General features: G+C 37.2%; 1 protein-coding gene across 4 annotated transcripts in view; it reads right to left on the reverse strand.

Annotated features, from left to right (window-relative positions):
- Positions 1 to 17,585, reverse strand: part of LRRC4C (leucine rich repeat containing 4C) — a 1,352,261-nt gene that overhangs the window by 689,141 nt on the left and 645,535 nt on the right. For all 4 annotated transcript variants that reach the window (XM_045039151.1, XM_023239774.2, XM_045039152.1 and 1 more), the window contains one exon: positions 13,100 to 13,185. The gene's annotated coding sequence lies outside the window, so the exon portion shown is untranslated. The remainder of the gene's footprint in view (positions 1 to 13,099; positions 13,186 to 17,585) is intronic.

Genomic DNA, 17,585 nt, shown 5'->3' on the forward strand with positions numbered 1-17,585 from the left:
TCTGACTAAGAATTGGAAAATTGATTAGGAAACCAGGGTCACATTACTAAAAATTGCATATAATCCATCTCTTTAGTGCTTGAAATCTATCCATAATATCCCTGCTAAGGGCTCATCTGCCACTGCTTAATTGACCTCTAATGACAGGAAGGTTACAATCTCATGATGTATTTCCATCCATTTTTAGACTGCTCAGATTATTAGAAAGTCTTTCCTTATGCTGAACAGAAATCAGTGTCCTGGCAGCAAGCGTTCACTGGAACCACTTCAACACCCAAGAAATCATGGTACATTTCTAATTATCATTCCTATACTACTCCCTTATCAAAATAAAGACACGTTTCAAATACCCCTTAATTTTTCTCTTCTCCAGGTTAATTAACTCCACCTCACTCAGTTTAATCAAACATCCATATTTGTAGTCATATTTGTAGGACATATTCAGCAGATATGATCATACATTCAGAATCATAATATAGTAAAGATAGTAAATGAAACCATTTTGTTTTCACAATTATTTCCAAGCACTTTAACATTTCTAATAAGATAGCATCTTGGTTGTATATTCCTTTAGGCATTGGTTTATGGGACCTCAGCTAGAAAATAGTTTTGGGCTAAGCATAATGAATTTTCTATACTTTTGTAGTAAAGAAGGCATGTGGTTATTTTCCCCATGCTGATAGAATAAACCATATTTTGTTTTTTTCCAACTCTTAGTGGCTAGTCTCATGTTTTCTTCTAACAGGAAACTCTGATGAATCAATTCACTCCTTTATCTCAGAGAAGCCCACACATGAATATCACACTTAGACCTTTGTGGTGGACAGACTAATGTGTCCCCTCCCCTAAATGTCTATGTCCTAATTTCCAGAATCGTGTTTATGTCACATTATATGGCAAAAGGTGTTCTGAAGATATGATTAAAGTTAAGGATTTTGAGACGAGATTATCCTGGATTACCCATGGAGGCCCAAACTAATAAAATGAGGCCTTGGAACAGAACAGAAAGACAGAATGGGTTGGAGAGATATGGGAGATGAGAAGACTAACTCTTCCACTGCTAGCTTTAAAGATGGGGAAGTCATGAGCTAAGGAATGTGAATGGCCTCCAGATGCTGAGAATGAACTTCATCTGACAGCAAGGAAACAGGGATCTCAGCCCTACAACTTTAAGGAACTTAATTTTAATTAGCAAGGAAACAGACCCTCCTCTAGAGCCTCCAGGACAGATGAAATGCATTTCCTAACACCCTAGTTTTTGGCTGAGTGAGACCCGTGTCAGACTTCAATCATACAGAATTATAAGATACCCACTTGGTTATTTTAAGCCACTAAATATGTGCTAATTTGCAACCTCAGCAATGAAATGACTAATGCAGACTGGATCCCTGTAAATTAGTACCAATGCTCTGAAGGGGATAGAGTTCAATAAGTTATAGATTCTTTATAAGCCAGAATTGCATTCTTAGACTCCACTGTTTTGTGCTACTCCATGCAAACCTATGTACTCTCACTCTTTCATGCTTCCTAAGGACAAATGGCACAACATCTCCTTAGGGACAACAAGTTCAAACTTTAGGAATACTCTCGGTCATCAGATACTTTGCAGACCGGTTTTGTATATTATATTGCAAAGTAATTGTATTCTTAGTTCAGAAGAAAAAAAGGTAGATATACGTGTTTCAAAACTTAAGAACAATAATAACCTCTTTTGTTTTTTTCTCCATGTCTTTTCATTCCTTTCTTCTCTTTTTCTTTTTTTTCTCCCCACACCCAACACCACATCATACAAGTTGTCAGATTTGGGGAGATAATGAATATCATTTTAATGAAAACCTATTAAACCGTGTATTTGTTTCCCAGAAAATGTATTTGTCTCCCAGAAAATGACTGACTTTTCTCATCTGCCTTAACAGTGAATAAGCTATTTCTGTAACCACAGCTACTAGTTTTGTAGAGTTGTGTGATCAGTGTTTAGAACTCATTTGAATATGTTTGCAAGAGAGGAAGAATAAAGTAGCCAATGGATAACAAAGGTCCTGAATGTGGTCTTTATTGCTAGTGCCTTAGGACAATTCCTGGCAGTTCATTAATTATTAAGAAAATTCAATTTCATAAATTCAATTTCTCAAGTTCATTAATTTTCAGGAGAAAAATGATGTTGCCTCTTTGGAGATTAGAGTCTGGTATTCTCAAAAATAAAGGAGGCTTGAGTACAAGAATACAGCAACCATTGATATTATTTACTCAATATTTCTAGTTTTCCTTCCAGACATATGCCAGGATTGCAGTTTTCTGTCTCTTTGAGTTAAGTGCGGCCACATACATGGCTTTATTCAATAACACATCAGGAGAAAGGGCACATGTCACTTTTGGGTGGAGGATTTGAGAGTCGGTGTGCAATTTCCACGTTCCTGTTTATATTCTTCAGCAACCATGAAAGTAGAAAAATGAAACTTCCCTCAGCCTTCAGCCATGAGCAAGAATGACATAGAACAGTGCAGACTACTGTGGATATACAGTGTAAGTGAAAAAAATAATCCTTTGTTATCCTAGCCAGTTGCTTTTACCAAACCATTCTATTCAGATTTATAAAGAACTTGAAACCTAAAAGTAGGATGCTGCCACATACAGACCTAAAATGTGTGAACTTTGTTTAAGAGATGTAAATAATGAGTAAAGTGTTATAGTAAGAAAATGGTAACCTGTCTTATGTAATGGCAAAGCGTTTGGTGAAGATGTCATCTCTTCTAATTTGGGAACCATTCCACAGAAATAATAAACTTATATCTCTAGGGCAAAATTAGAATGTAGAATGTTAATTTTTTGTGTTGTCTGTGTTTGGCAAAGCTCTAGGAAAGAAAGAGATGGGCTCAGAAAATAATTAACCAGCATGTAATTAGTAATTAAATAGAATAAAGACAGTCCATGAATTCAGGGACTTGCAGAATGAAATATAAAACAATACTTTCAGAGGCAAAGTCCAGTAAAACTCAAACTGTAGTAATCAAAAGTGTGACCATCACACCCATTGTTAAAAGCCCTGAAGCAATTAAGGCGTCTCAGAGTAAGGATTCAGCTGTTATGTAATTCACTTCAATTAGACACATTTGCCAGAAAATAAGAGGCAGAGGGAGTGGTTCTCCCAATGAAACCTAAAAGAATCTCCCTAGGTGCCTATAAGTCAACCTAGAAAGACAAAGAATTGGAACCAGAAACTAAAGAAATACAGCAAAAACTAGGAAATACGACCTAAAAAAATACCACTAGAGTAGGCTAACAGCACATGGAATCTACCAGAGTCAAACAGATAGGGTGTCAACTAAGTTTTGGGGAAAAACGTTCTAAATGTTTAAAATTTTAACAAGATCCTTGGGCAGAAGGTAAGTTAAAAAAAGCTGCTCATCTTTCCTAAGAGAGTGTATTCTCCCAAAAAAAAAGAGTCTCCCAAAAGGATAAACTAAAACAATAAGAACTGGGAATCCATAAACAGAGGACCCAACCCCTCCAAACCCTCCAATAGAGCAGAATTACACCTTACCAGAAAACATACCTAATCCTCAGGAAGTGTTTATTCTCATCCATATTTGATTATTATCTATCAGCTTTAAGAGGAACACACAATTTTCCTTTTGGTTCACAGATATCCAGGCTAAGAAGTTCCATGCCAGACCCAATTAAGAAACTAGAGGGTCTCTTTCAGGGTCTTAGACTCTGAGCTGGACACGGCAACTGTATGCCTCCTCTGAGTGTGTCTTATAGGGGGAATAGATGTCCTGTGCATGGAAATAAGAGTCTGTATCAGGGTTCTTTAGAGAAATAAAATCAACAGGGTATATAGTATGTATGTGTGTATGTATGTATTTGTGGTCCTATTGGACTATATACATTTTATCCTTCTCTGTATTAACCTTGGTATTTTATCTGTCTGAAGATTTCACTGCCTGACAGATGTTGGACTAATGCCTGTGGATATTATCTTTTACCTATTCAAAAATTATTTCTTTTAAATGAAGAATTTGTTCTGCTTGTGCATGGGTGTGTGTGAGTGTGTGTGTGTAGAGACAGAGAGGTGGGGAGGGGGGAGAGAGAAGGGGAGAGAAGGTTGGAGATTCAAGAGTTGCAGTTCCAGTACAAACACAGAATGCAGTCAGAATTCCTTCCTGCTAAGGGGAAGTCAAGTATTTGTTCTGTTAAGACTTTGATTGGTTTGATGAGTCCCAACCACATTATGGAGGGTAAAAGGCTTTATTCAATGTACAAGGATTTAAATGTCAATCTCAACTGAAAATAACCTTCACAAAAACATCCAGAATAATATTTGATCATATATCTAGGTATTGTGGTCCAGTCCAGTTGGCACATAAAATTAACCATCACAGAGACATCTGGGTATTTGGTGACAAGAAGGAGGTGCTGTCCACAACTTTTCAGCTTTTTTTTTCTCCTGTGCACCATCTTTTCACCTCTTTCTCTGATGTGCTTTTCCTGATCTCCTCTTTCACTTATATGTATCTTTATAATTTCCCTGGGCCCACCCAATTGCACTCTCCCACCCTCAAGGCTCCATGAAGTTTCATGACACTCCAGAAATTAAATTACTTCCTTTGACCAGATGTGAGAAGATGCCATTTCTGGATGGAACTTTAACAAACCAAGACAAAATTCCCCAAACTCTTTGTTCCTTGGCCTTGGTAACCATAAATGGTCCAGGGAGTATCAACTACCTCACCGTGGATTCTGGAGAGAAAATGAGGAGCAGAGTCCCGTGTTAACCTGTATTTGTGCCCAGTATGCACAAAAGGAATCCTCCCTGTTTTAAGCCACTTATATCATTGGGTAATTTGTTTCATAGTATAATTTAGCCTATCTTGCAAAAAAAATGTATAACAGGAGGAAAGTTAGGAAGAGGTATTATATGACATATTTAGAACACAGAGTTTCCATCTGGACAAAGTGATATTGAATCCTTCCCAGCTGTGTGACCAAGTTAGAAATTATTCAGTCTCTCTGATAATTGGTTTTTATTATCTATACACTGGAGACACTTATGTATCTATTGAATTTCTACGATATGCCAGGCATTATTCTATTCATTGGAAGAATGAAGATGAATACAATGGATGCTGAAAATTTACAAGTCTACTGACAACAAAATATAACACCACTAAATTCTTAGTCCACTACCTAAAACACTGTAGATAGTCAATACATGTTTCTGATTTCCTTTGGGCACTTACTTTAATGGAGAAGGATCCTAACCTTTACCTTTAACAGTACTCATACCCACCTGCTAACAGGTGGTTAAAAAAAGAAAGTCATAGTCTAACTTTTTTTCCCTCTAATCAACATAAATGCCAAAACCAGTTAGACTGGAGTTTTGCTAAACTGCATGTTTGCTTTGGCATTCAGTACAACTGCCAAATTCATCACAAGTCTCCAGGGGGAGAGATTACTTTCAAGCAGGCAGTGATGCTTACTGGGGAAAACAACACCTTTGCTTCTTCCCTATAACCTCTATATTATATATTATGTTCTCTCCTCTTAGTTTGTCCTCTGTAAACGTGACCCAGATGAGAACAGAAATGGGCAACTAATAAAGGGACAAACAAAAATAGATACGAAATGTATGAAAAATATTAATGCTTATTAATGATAAAGAGAAAGAAAAATAATAGAACAGCAATGTCATCTGCTATAGAATAAATGCTGGTGCTTCCCTCCCCAAAATTCATATGTTGAAACCTAATCTCCATTGTAATAGTATTTGGAACAGGTTTTGTGTGTGTGTGGAGGGGGTGCCTAATTAGGTCATGAGGGGTGAAGCCCTCATGAGTGGGATTAGTGTCCTTAAAAGAGTAAGCACCCAATGAGCTTCCTGGCACCGTAAGCCATGTAAGGACACAGAGAGAAGACAAATATCTCAGGACCAGGAAGGGGGTCTCCACCAGACACTGAATCTGCTGGATCCTCGATCTTGGACTTCCCAGCCTCCAGAACTGAAAAATACATATTTGTTGATAAAGCCATCCACTCTCTGGCCTTTAGGCTAAATAGACTAAGACAGCATTCCTCAGATTATTTAATATTTAAGAAATACTGAATCATTCTCCTAAATTCAAGATAAAAACTTTCTAGATTTTAACAAGAATGTAAAATACTCACATTATGTGTGTTTGTTACTCCAATATTTTATTTGGAGGAACTGATTCTACTAAAATAGTAAACGATAGCACCCAAAGTTATTATCATGTTTATTCCAGCCCTGTTTGTAACAATATAAAGCTGGATACAAATGCCTGAGTGAACATGGATCAGTGATAACGGAGGTTTTGTTTAGCAAGGGAGTATCCTGAGTATTAAGGAACTTAAAAGTCTTCTATATATACTCATTTTTTTTAAATCACTGTGCATTGCTAGTGTAAGAAATAAAATAAGTAAATAAAATGAGCAAGTTTGGATAAAATTAAAACTTAGTTTATATCCACAATATAGCAGGCACTGGCAACTAAAGAATATCATCGAAATCAGAGGTTTGAAAATGTGTATTTCTTGATAGCTGATCAAATTTGCATCACCAATAAAAAACACAGACTATTTTTTTTTAGGTTGCCAGCAAAGGGATCCTGAGTACATAGAGAAATGCTAGGTTCTTTCAAGAGTATCAAGACTACAAAGTATATATGTCAATTCTGTACATGGTGAATTAGAAATGAATGGATCCCAGCCCTTTTCTCCTTGGAAATTCTCATTTGGTGGGTGATTTTTCCTAACATGTTATTAATGTCTCTTAGTACGGTAAAAAATAGATCAATAGCGGGGCACCTGGGTGGTTCAGTAGGTTAAGTGTCTGACTTTGGCTCAGGTCATGATCTCATGGTTCCTGACTTCGAGTCCCACATTGGGCTCTGAACTGACAGCTCAGAGCCTGGTGCCTGCTTTAGATTCTGTGTCTTCCCCTCTCTCTGCCCCTCCCCCACTCCCTCTCTCTCTCTCTCTCTCTCTCTCTCTCTCTCTCTCTGTCTCTCTCTCTCTTTCTCTCTCTCTCTCTCAAAAATAAACATTAAAAAATTTTTAAAAGTGGATCAAAAGATAAGGGCATATTAATTAAAATGTAACTTCTATTATAACTAACTGATGCTTTTGCCTGCAAGTGGGCAGTACTCAGAGGCATCCTTTGGACACATTATAGTGCTCTCTGGTGTTCCACACACAACTTGATTTCTCCCAAGTTTCTGGGAGGAGAGGTGTGTTAGACCAGTAGGTACTCAGTTTTTGTTGTTGTTTAAGAAAAAGATGTTCTCCCCAAGAGAGGGAAATCTTTTCATTTCTTTTTAATACTTCTCCCTAAGGAAGACACTTTTCCTTAAACACTTAAAAAGGTAAACACTTTTTTTTTCTTTATAAGTAGACCTAAAACATACATGACTTCAAACATTTAAAAGTTTGAGAGAAAAATGCAGTAAGAAAATTTTGTAAACCCTGTAACTCAAGCAGCGAAATTAACCATTTTCCCTTTTTACTTCACTATCTAAATTTTATGGGGTTTCTGTAGCAATTTTTATGGTTTAAAATAAGAACGACTTACTTTCTAAAATAGACGGCACGTAAGTGATGAGGTATACTCTATCAGCATTCACTGCCACGTCTGACCTCACACACACACATACACACACTCACTCACACACACACTCACACTCACTCACCAATGTCTTGTAATCTCAGAAATTAAAATATCTAATGTAGCAAAAATAAATAAATAAATAAATAAAAACATGTTGAAAAGTAAACTATTTTACACTATTATAAGATGTATTGCAGTTTTAAAACTGGAAATTTTTGAAAACAAGATGTATATCTTAAAACGTGGGGAACTTGCTAATTCACAATACGGAAGTAGGTGCACATCAGAGAATTCCATTATCATGGAAGCAGTCTTTCTTTTTATAAATGCACTAAGTATCTGTTTCATTAAATAAAAGCTCTTATTGAACACTTAATCTGTGATAAGTTTCTTAAAGATATCTAAAATTATTATAAAACTATATAGTAATTCAGATAATGCAAGTATTGTTAGTACACTAAGATTAAAACTATATAAAAAATTTATGTAAATGTACAAGTTATAATATTCCTAGTTTAGAGTTATGAACTTTTTTTCTCTCAATTTCTCAGACTCTCCATAACAGATCTATAATCTCTTTTATAATTTCAAAGCAGAACTAAATTTCAAACACTCAAATGCTGTGGAAATATTTTGGTGGGTGATTATATACAGTACTAAGTTTCATATGAAGAACTGCCTCTCTCCTATAAGACAAATATTAAAAAATGTTCAGAGGGTAATTTGTGTATTTGAATAAAAGGGCCTATTTCTCATCTGAGTTCTTCTCAGCTGCAAAAGATCCAATTCTGTGGCTTTGAGACATCTCCTCTTTAAAAACACAAAAAGTAAGGGGCACCTGGGCAGCTCAGTAGGTTAAGCATCCAAGGTGGGCTCAGGTCATGATCTCCCAGTCCATGAGTTCCAACCCCGCAAGGGGCTCTGTGCTGACAGCTCACAGCCTGAAGCCTGCTTCAGATTCTGTGCCTCCCTCTCTCTCTGCCCCTCCCCCGATCACGCTCTCTCTCTGTCTCTCAAAAAATAAACATTAAAAATTTTTTAAATACAAAAAACTAAAAAGCAAATTATTAAAAAAAAAGAAAATCTCTGACTTGTTGATTGCCAACAACTCGAAGATAGCTAAGACTTTTGTTTTTCTTTTTAAATAGGGGCACCCACACCAAACTGATGGCTTTATCAAGGTCTAAAAGAGCTCAACTAGTGGCTGTATCAGTCAATTACCTTCCAACACCTTCTAAAAGGAAAAATTAAATGGGTGAAAGTTTGACTTGTAACCCTGATAAATTCGGTCGAAATTCAATGCTTATACATCTGTGGGGGGCGGGGGGAAAGTACACAGGAAATGGTACCATCGTCTAATAATCAGTTCACAATGTGTTTCAGGAGTCAATCCAAATGTATAGAATGAAATGACGAACATTGCTAATACAGTATTTTCCCAAGACTTCTTTTTGTATGAACATGTAGTTCATGCCTATTAGCTAAATATTTATGCTTACTTTGTTGCTCCCTACTATTATAATTTTGCATAGTCAATATGACAGTAATTAATCTCAAAAGACAGACATTATACCAGAGCTCTGGTAGGAAATATCTGGCACGTTCAGATTAAGATGATTTGTGGAGAATATATTTTAAAGTTTTTTGTTTTAATGTTAATTTATTTTTGAGAGAGAGAGAGAGAGAGAGAGAGAGAGAGAGAGAGAGAGTAGGGGAAGGGCAGAGAGAGGAGACACAGAATCTGAAGTAGGCTCCAGGCTCTGAGCTGTCAGCACAGAGCCCGATGCGGGGCTTGAACCATGAACTACAAGATCATGACATGAGCCGAAGTAGCGTGTTCAACTGACTGAGCCACCCAGGTGCCCCTGTGGAGAATATATTTTAAAAGGGGCTATTTACAAAGAGGTAATCAGGGTGTAGAGGAACTGGGGTGCAGGGCTCTGAGGCAGTAAGACAAATTGACCTATTAATACCACTAGGTCAGAAGGGAGTAGGTTGGGAGAGACGTTCATGTAGACAATGTCCACATGTTTCACCCATAGAAGATCTATGGTTGAAGGATCCAGCTATCTTAGATAAACATGCAGAAAGGGAGTGAATCCCCTGATCTCACTTTTCCTTTTTTTTCTTTTTAGAGAGAGAGAGGGAAAGAGACAGACCATGGAAGTGAGCATGAGGAGGGAAGAGGCAGAGGAAGAGGGAGAAAGAGAAACTTCAGCAGGCTCCACATTTGATTTCACCATCATGAGATTATGACCTAAGCCCAAATCAAGAGTTGGATGCTTAACTGACTGAGCCACCAGGTACTCCTTACTTTTCCTTTTTATTATCTCTTGTTGGTGCTCTCCTTTGGCCAAAGGAGCTACAATCCATTGATCTAGCTTTTATAGGTCAGCCTCCAGAGCAGAGGGCAGCATTAAATGAGCAAAGAATACTCAAGTGAACAACTAAATGGATGACAGGGAATAAATGGAGGTCATTCTTGGTTAGTTTCTGTGATGTATCCTATACATATAGGGTTGCAGGGATTAGCCCAGCACATATGCCAAAGAGTTACAGAAGAGGCACAGACCTTACAGCCATTCATGTCCCAGAATTAGAAACTGAGACACCTCCCAAATTAAGTGATTATCAATAAGTCTTTATGGACTTCCCTTAATTGTGAAAGATTTTAGATTTTTAAACTGTTATTTCCTTGGGAATTATGTAGATTTTGCAGACACTCCTATGAAAAACAGTGATCATATGAGTGAGCACCATACAAGCAACAGAAATCAAATTTTAATTGCACATACGCCACATTCAAGACTTTTTGCTGGGGGAAAGACAAATTAAATCCACCATACTTTTCTTAAATAACTTTTTCTCTTCATATAAAGTTACAACTAATGAGAAAACAGAAAAGTTAATTAAACAATAAATTATTTAGCCCACAAGCTACCAAACAATCACGTTGGTTTTGCCTGATGCCTTTCCACAGACTGTAAGGTCTCCTAAGGCCTGAGCAAGGTGTATGGCAGAGAAAGCTTAATCCATCCATTTCACTGCATACAGTTTATAGGTAAAACTGGGAATAGTATTCCAAAAGGGAGTCTTGGAAGATTAGACCTGGGACAAATATACTCAACTCAGGCTGCTGAGCCACTTAAGTTAGAGGAAGAAGAAGTAAACAGGGAAAACCACGAGAACCTATTTTGGAAAGGCAAACATGAAAACACAGAGAAGGTGAGCGTGGAGTAATTCCTAAGCCTTTGCTCAGATGCCTCACACAGTTTCTTAAGGATTTTCTGTGTTCTCCTGTGGGCATTTACTGGGTGAATTCAAAAGACCCAGAAAAATATTTTATTTTCTTAGAAATAATGTGATCAATGGCTATTCTTTTATCAAGTGGTCACAACCATACTTTTTATGTGTATATGTGTGTGCAGATGTGTGCATACCATACATATGGATAATTTCAATTATTTAAATACAGGGATCATCAATACAAAGCACATATATGATTCATTCTGCATGTTTTTTAAAAATTTTTATTTTAATGATTTGAAATGGTTTTTAAAAGGCTATCCGATTTCATGCTTTTATTATTTCAGGGTCAAAGTATTTTATTAAATGTAATACTAAATGTGAACAGAACAATGTTAAAGGATTGTTTAGGGGTTAAAGTGTTAATTCAACTCATTAATAATTAATGACTGGCAAGCCTTTTGTTAGGAGACCCAGGAGCCAAACAAATAACCAAATTATTTGTCCTGACCTCCTGAGACTGATGAAGTGATGAGGCATAGACAGTTAACAGTCACTAAGATAGATTTTGATATGGTATATAAGAGAAGTATTTGCTGACCAGGGATTGAATGACAAAGAAGGGGACTATTATGGTGAGAGTAATTTAAGCAGTGCTAAGGAGCACAATTTTTAAGTTGTTTTGTTTTTTGAGAGAGAGAGAGAGAGAGAGAGAGAGAGAGAGAGAGAGAGAGAGAAGACTGAAACCAAAGCAGTCTCCACACAGTCAGTGCAGAGCCCAATGGGGGGTTGGAACTCATGGACCATGAGATCATGACCTGAGCCAAGATCAAGAGTTGGAGGCTGAACTGACTGAGCCACCCAGGGCCACCCCCCACCCCAAAAGCAAAATTTTAACACTCAGGTCCAGTGTAGGAAGTGAAACGGTAGCTAAAATTAATTCACTTAATTCTTGAGTTCTGACCATTTTAGATACTGTGCGAGATACTAGAAATATGCTACAGTAAAAGCAGGCCCTTCTCTTGTGGAATTTACCACAGATGGGCAAAGAACAGCCATTGTTTACAGAAGTTTGAATGGATAAAAGGAGCTAGATTAGAGGGAAAAACTGAGAACAGTGAGATGGAAGAGGTTTGTTTGATTTGGTTTTAGATGGTTGAATCTTTTCATGATAAGGGAAACATAAGCATGGTTGGTTTTTGTCTGTGTGGAAGGAACCAGGAAAATGGAGAGATGCAAATCTGGGAGGAATAGCTGATTTAATAAAGTTGATAACACATGTAAAGCATTAGGATTAAAATCTAATGTAGGAGGTTACATTGGGAAACAAGAAATACGGTAAGGATAGAAAAAGATATTTTAAGGTACAGTGAAGAAAAATTTAGTGATGTTCACATTGGATAGCCTTATCTTTACGAGAAAGCAAGAGGCTTTTTTATGTGAAACTGAGCAAGTCTAGGAAAGATATGAGTTTCAGAAGAACAGATATTTTGAACAATTATGAAAGTGTGGGAACACGTGAAGTGGTCAAATCCTACTCAGGACCAGGCAGGGTCAGGCAGCATGGAAATGTTGAGTATCTATGATGTTTCAGCAAACAGGCACGATCCTTGCCTGCATGGGGCATTAGGTCTAATACATAAAATACATAAAATATTCAAATAAAATACATAAAATACATAAAATGAATACATAAAATATTCAAATAACTACACAAATAAATATCACCCTGGCAACTGTCAAAGTATGTGTAACATGGGATAAGATTGGGAGAGAACAGAAAGATAAGAGAGAACCCCCAGTACAATTGGCTGACTTCAGGTTCAGGGAGGGGAACAAAACAAAAAACAAACTAATCATGGTGTCGGGGGACCACACTGACAGAAAGATAAAAGAAGGGCAAATAGGGGGTTGAGTAGGAGTCTGAGAGCAGAGTAGGTGGAAATACATTACAGCTGCGGTCAAAAAGCAGGCTTTCAAAGATTTACTGGCAGCAGAGCAGATATGAGAGACAAAGTGATTCCAGACAAAAATTCAATGCGTGTGCTTTGAGGAGAAATCAAGTCCCGTCACAGGTGCACACACAAACCCCACTGTCCCCAGGGAGAGCTCACCCATCCCAAGGATCCAGCAGTTATCCACATTCAGTCACAATCGACTCCAAGCCACTTTAAGTCACAAGATAATTTTTCTTTCTCACTTTTTAAAAGCTGTTAATGTTGTACTCACATTCATTCAGTGTGTCAGATGTTCCAGTTTATTTGGTCCCACTCTTTCTGCGTGATCTTGCAGCCTTGCAATACGGAGAACCATTTCTAGGAAAGAGATAAAATTAAAACACAACATTACACTTAAGTTAGAAAATAGCCCAAGCAACATTATTTGAATTAAAATCTACCTAATAGAATAACTTACAGGGAAGTATTTATATTTCTATGTATTTTCCAAGAAGGTATTAATGTTACAACATATTGGACTTGAGGTTTGTAAGAATAAATAAAAGGACCCTCATTTACAGTCTTTTTATTTTTAATGTTTGTTTATTTTTGAGAGAGAGAGAGAGAGAGAGAGAGAGAGAGAGCAAGTGGGGGAGGGGCAGAGAGAGAAGGGGACACAGAATCCAAAGCAGGTTCCAGACTCTGAGCTGTCAGCACAGATCCCAATGTGGGGCTCAAACCCATAAACCGTTGAGATCATGACCTGAGCCAAAGTCAGATGCTTATCCAACTGAGCCACCCAGGCACCACAAAAGGACCCTCATTTAACATGGAGATGGGAAGTCCTGCTGGGGAGCTCTCTAGTGTGTGCCACTCCCTGTGGCCTGCATAATCAGCAAAAAAATAGGAGGATGAAAGTTATTTTGATAAGGGAGGAAATTTTTCACATGGGAATTTTATCTCCTGCTTTTAAGAAAAAGAAGAAAGTTCTCTTCCCCCCTCAGCAACAACATACTAAACCACTACTTGCAGCCAATGAGAACCCACTACAAGTTCAAACTTCTTCCTCTCTAATGAACTTTTGTTCCAAACAATCCTCCCCAATTTCCTCCTAAAGCCTAATTAAAGCTGATAGTCCCATTGTCTCTTCAGACTTGTCTGTAGTTCACCATAATTTGCTTGTCCTGAATCGCAATTTCTCTGGTAGTCCTGAATAATCTCATCTTGCTAGTAAAATAACTATTTTATTTTTTAGGTTGACAGACTTTTGGTAGACTATAAAAGGCTTTTTTGAAAAATGATAGTAATCGGGGGCACCTGGATGTCTCAGTCGGATAAGCAACCAACTCTCAATTTCAGCTCAGGTTGGCTCACGTCATGATCTCACAGTATTCGAGATAGAGCTCTGCATAGGATTTCACACTGTCAGGGCAAAGCCTGCATGGGATTCTCTCTCTCCCTCTCTCTCTGCCCCACCCTGGTCATTCTCTTTCTCTCTCCCTCTCCCTCTTTCTCTCTCAAAATAAACAAATACACTTAAAAACATAAAATAAAAAATTATAGTAATCATAATATTTAGTTTTGGATAAATATCTCCCTTTATCAAACTTTTCTTTGTACTGAACTGTTGAGTAAGATTTTCCATAAAGGCAAAAAAGTATATCTACCTATTCATTCCCTTCATTCTTTGGACCCTCTATTTTAGCCAAATGAATTTATTACTCATTCCTGAACATGCTCTGACTTTTAATGCCCTTGTGGCATTGCTTACGCAATCTTATTTGCCTGGAATGTCATTATTATTTGTCCATTCCTATTCCCTATTTCCTACCCAAAGAAATAACAGTCATTCTTTAATACCCAGCTCAAATATGACCTTTTCCCCCTGAAACTGCCTATCAAATTTAATCTCTGTCTTATCTATATTCCCACAGGGTGTTTCTTGTCATCTATTATGAGACTTACAACCAGTGTTTGTAATTCTCTCTTCCTGCCTTTAAAGCTCAGAGGCAGGAAGAATGTTTTATCTGTGGAAATTGTTTGGTTGTTTGGTTGGTTTCCCCTTAATCACCATCTGCCCTGTGCACATAATGGACACTCATATATAATGGATAATTGCTTCTTACTTTATTGTGGTGTAAATCAGACATTTTAGTAATGCTACAGTCAGGACTTTACACCATCTCCATCTGATATTTCTTTTCAATTAAAATACTGTTTTCACTTGGCTTCCAGAATATCATTCTCTCCAGTCTTCCTTCCTTAATTGGTTACATTTTCTTAGTCTACGTTGAGGGTTTCTCCTTATTTTTCCAGCCTTGTAATAATACAGTACACCATGGCTTACATCTTGAACATCCCTTATTTTCTATTAGACTCCCTCCCTTCAAGTTCTATTCCAAGCTTATGATTTTAAATATCATCTTTACACCCAGGATTGCCAAATGTCTATTTTAGTCTATACTTCTGCATGAGAGCCATACTTAAATCAACTGTTTACTTGATAGACCCACTTAGAGTGCTCATAGGTGATTTAAAATTAGCATATCTAAAACTAAACTTCAATTCTCTCCTCCTAATTTTTTTCCCCTCAGGTAAGGGCACCTCCATCCTACCTTTATTTCCCCCCACAAGCCTACACGTTTGGATTCACCTTGCCGCCACTCTTTCCCTCATACCTCATATCAAGTATGTTAACAGATCTCATCGGTGCTAAGTTCAAAAGATATCCCAAATGTGTCTGAAATAGGACTACTTTTCCCCAGCCACACTTCTAAAACACTGGTCTAAGCCACTATGTGTTGTTTTAAGTTTTTTGCAATGGAGTCTTATTTTATTCTATCCCTTCCTTTTGTCTACTCTCAAAATAGCAGCCAGGATGATTCTATTAAAAGATAAATCAGATTAAGCCTCTTCTCTTCTCAAAGTCTTCCAGTAGCTTCCATCTTATTCTAATAAAAGCCAAAAACAATAAAAGGGTTAGCAAAATCCTACATGCTCTGGTCCTATGTTAGCTCTCAGATGTCTCGTTCACTGCACTCACAACACAGTGGTCTCCTGGCTTTCCTCAAAAATTCCAGGTACGTTTCATCCTCTGGACTTTGCTTCTGCTGTTCCCTCTCCAAGAAATATTCTTTCTGCTGGTCCAGCTGTACCTCTTACAAACCTCCACTGGGAGTCCTTCAATTTCTTTTTTTTTTTTTTTCAGTGAAGCTTCTCTGTTTGTCCTATTTAAAGGAAGGACCCCCCTGCATCTGGTACTGCCTATCCCTGTTCTTACCTTAATTTTTCTTTACTTATTCCATCTAGTCAACTATGTCTTTCACATATAGATTTTTAAAAATCATTCTTCTTTTTCCATTAAAAGCATGTAAACTCCCCAAAGGCAAGAATTTTCATTGATTTTATGTACTGCTATGCTTCTAGTGCCTTGAATTAGGGCTGGTACATGGTCAGGGCTTAACTGTGTTTGTTAAAGGGTTTATTCTTTTGACATAAGAAAACCTAAGGTCCAGTTTCTATTTCACCGTGTTTTGGTTGTGGAACTTCATTCAGTCCCAGATCTTCAGCAATATAACTAACGTAAGCACATCAACTCAGTCACTTGCCCAAGGGAGCTGAGTAAATAAAATGAAACAATCAGTAAAAAATGTAATCTGAGTATCAAAAGGCACTAAATAGGACATTGAACCTGAATATGCAAAATAGTGGAGTCTTACTTCAATCCTGATATCAATTGTATATTACATTCCAATTGACACAAACATGTTTTTCCGTGATTTTTCAGAGACCTGATATAGTTCATAAAGTTAATTTATGGTGAACTCAGTACCGACGTTGGGTTTTTGGATCTTAAAATAGGTCATTTTCTACCATAATAACTCTTATTAACATCTAAAAATAAGCAATTTATATTTGCCTGATTTATAGAGCTGGGAAAATATGTCATATTCTAATAATAAAATTAATAATGATATCAATAATATCTGACAGTTTGGAGCACTTGTTATATATAGATCAGATACTGCTCTAAGTGATTATCTGTATTAATTCATCTAATTCTCAAATAATCCATGAGTTTGCTACTATAATTATCCCCGTTAAAAATGGGAAAACAGGCAGAGAGAGATTAAGTAATTTATACAACAATACAGCTGGTAAGTTATGAAACAGGTGCCAACCTAGTCAGTTCTGTGACACGGAGGACTGATTTTTTTTTAATTGTAGTTGACACATGATGTTACATTAGTTTCAGGTGTTCGACACAGTGATTTGACAATTCTATACATTATCCTATGCTCACCACAAGTGTAGCTGCCATCTGTCACCCTACAACATTGACTATATTCCCTATGCTGTACCTTTCATCCCTATGATTTATTCCATAACTAGAAGCCTGTACCTCCCACTCTCCTTCACCCATTTTGCCCACCCACCCACTCTCCTCCCTCCCCTCTGGCAACCACCAGTTTGTCCTCTGTGTCTATGGGTCTGTTTCTGCTTTTTTTGCTTGTTTAGAAAAAAAACAATATTAATTAAAAATTACTTTCCCAGTTTTATTGAGATATAATTAACATATAACATTATGTAAGTTTATATATATTGCCACAATATGCCTAATTATCTCAAAAAAGTTTAGGTAACATCCACCACCTCATGTTGTTACAATTTTTTCCCTGTGATGAGTAATTTTTAAATTTACTCTTTTAGCAACTTTCTAACACACACTTCAATATTGTTGACTATTAGGGCAACTGAGGGGCTCAGTCGGTTAAGCG

This window comes from Felis catus, chromosome D1 (genome assembly GCF_018350175.1).
Source record: "Felis catus isolate Fca126 chromosome D1, F.catus_Fca126_mat1.0, whole genome shotgun sequence".
Classification (NCBI taxonomy): Eukaryota; Metazoa; Chordata; class Mammalia; order Carnivora; family Felidae; genus Felis; species Felis catus.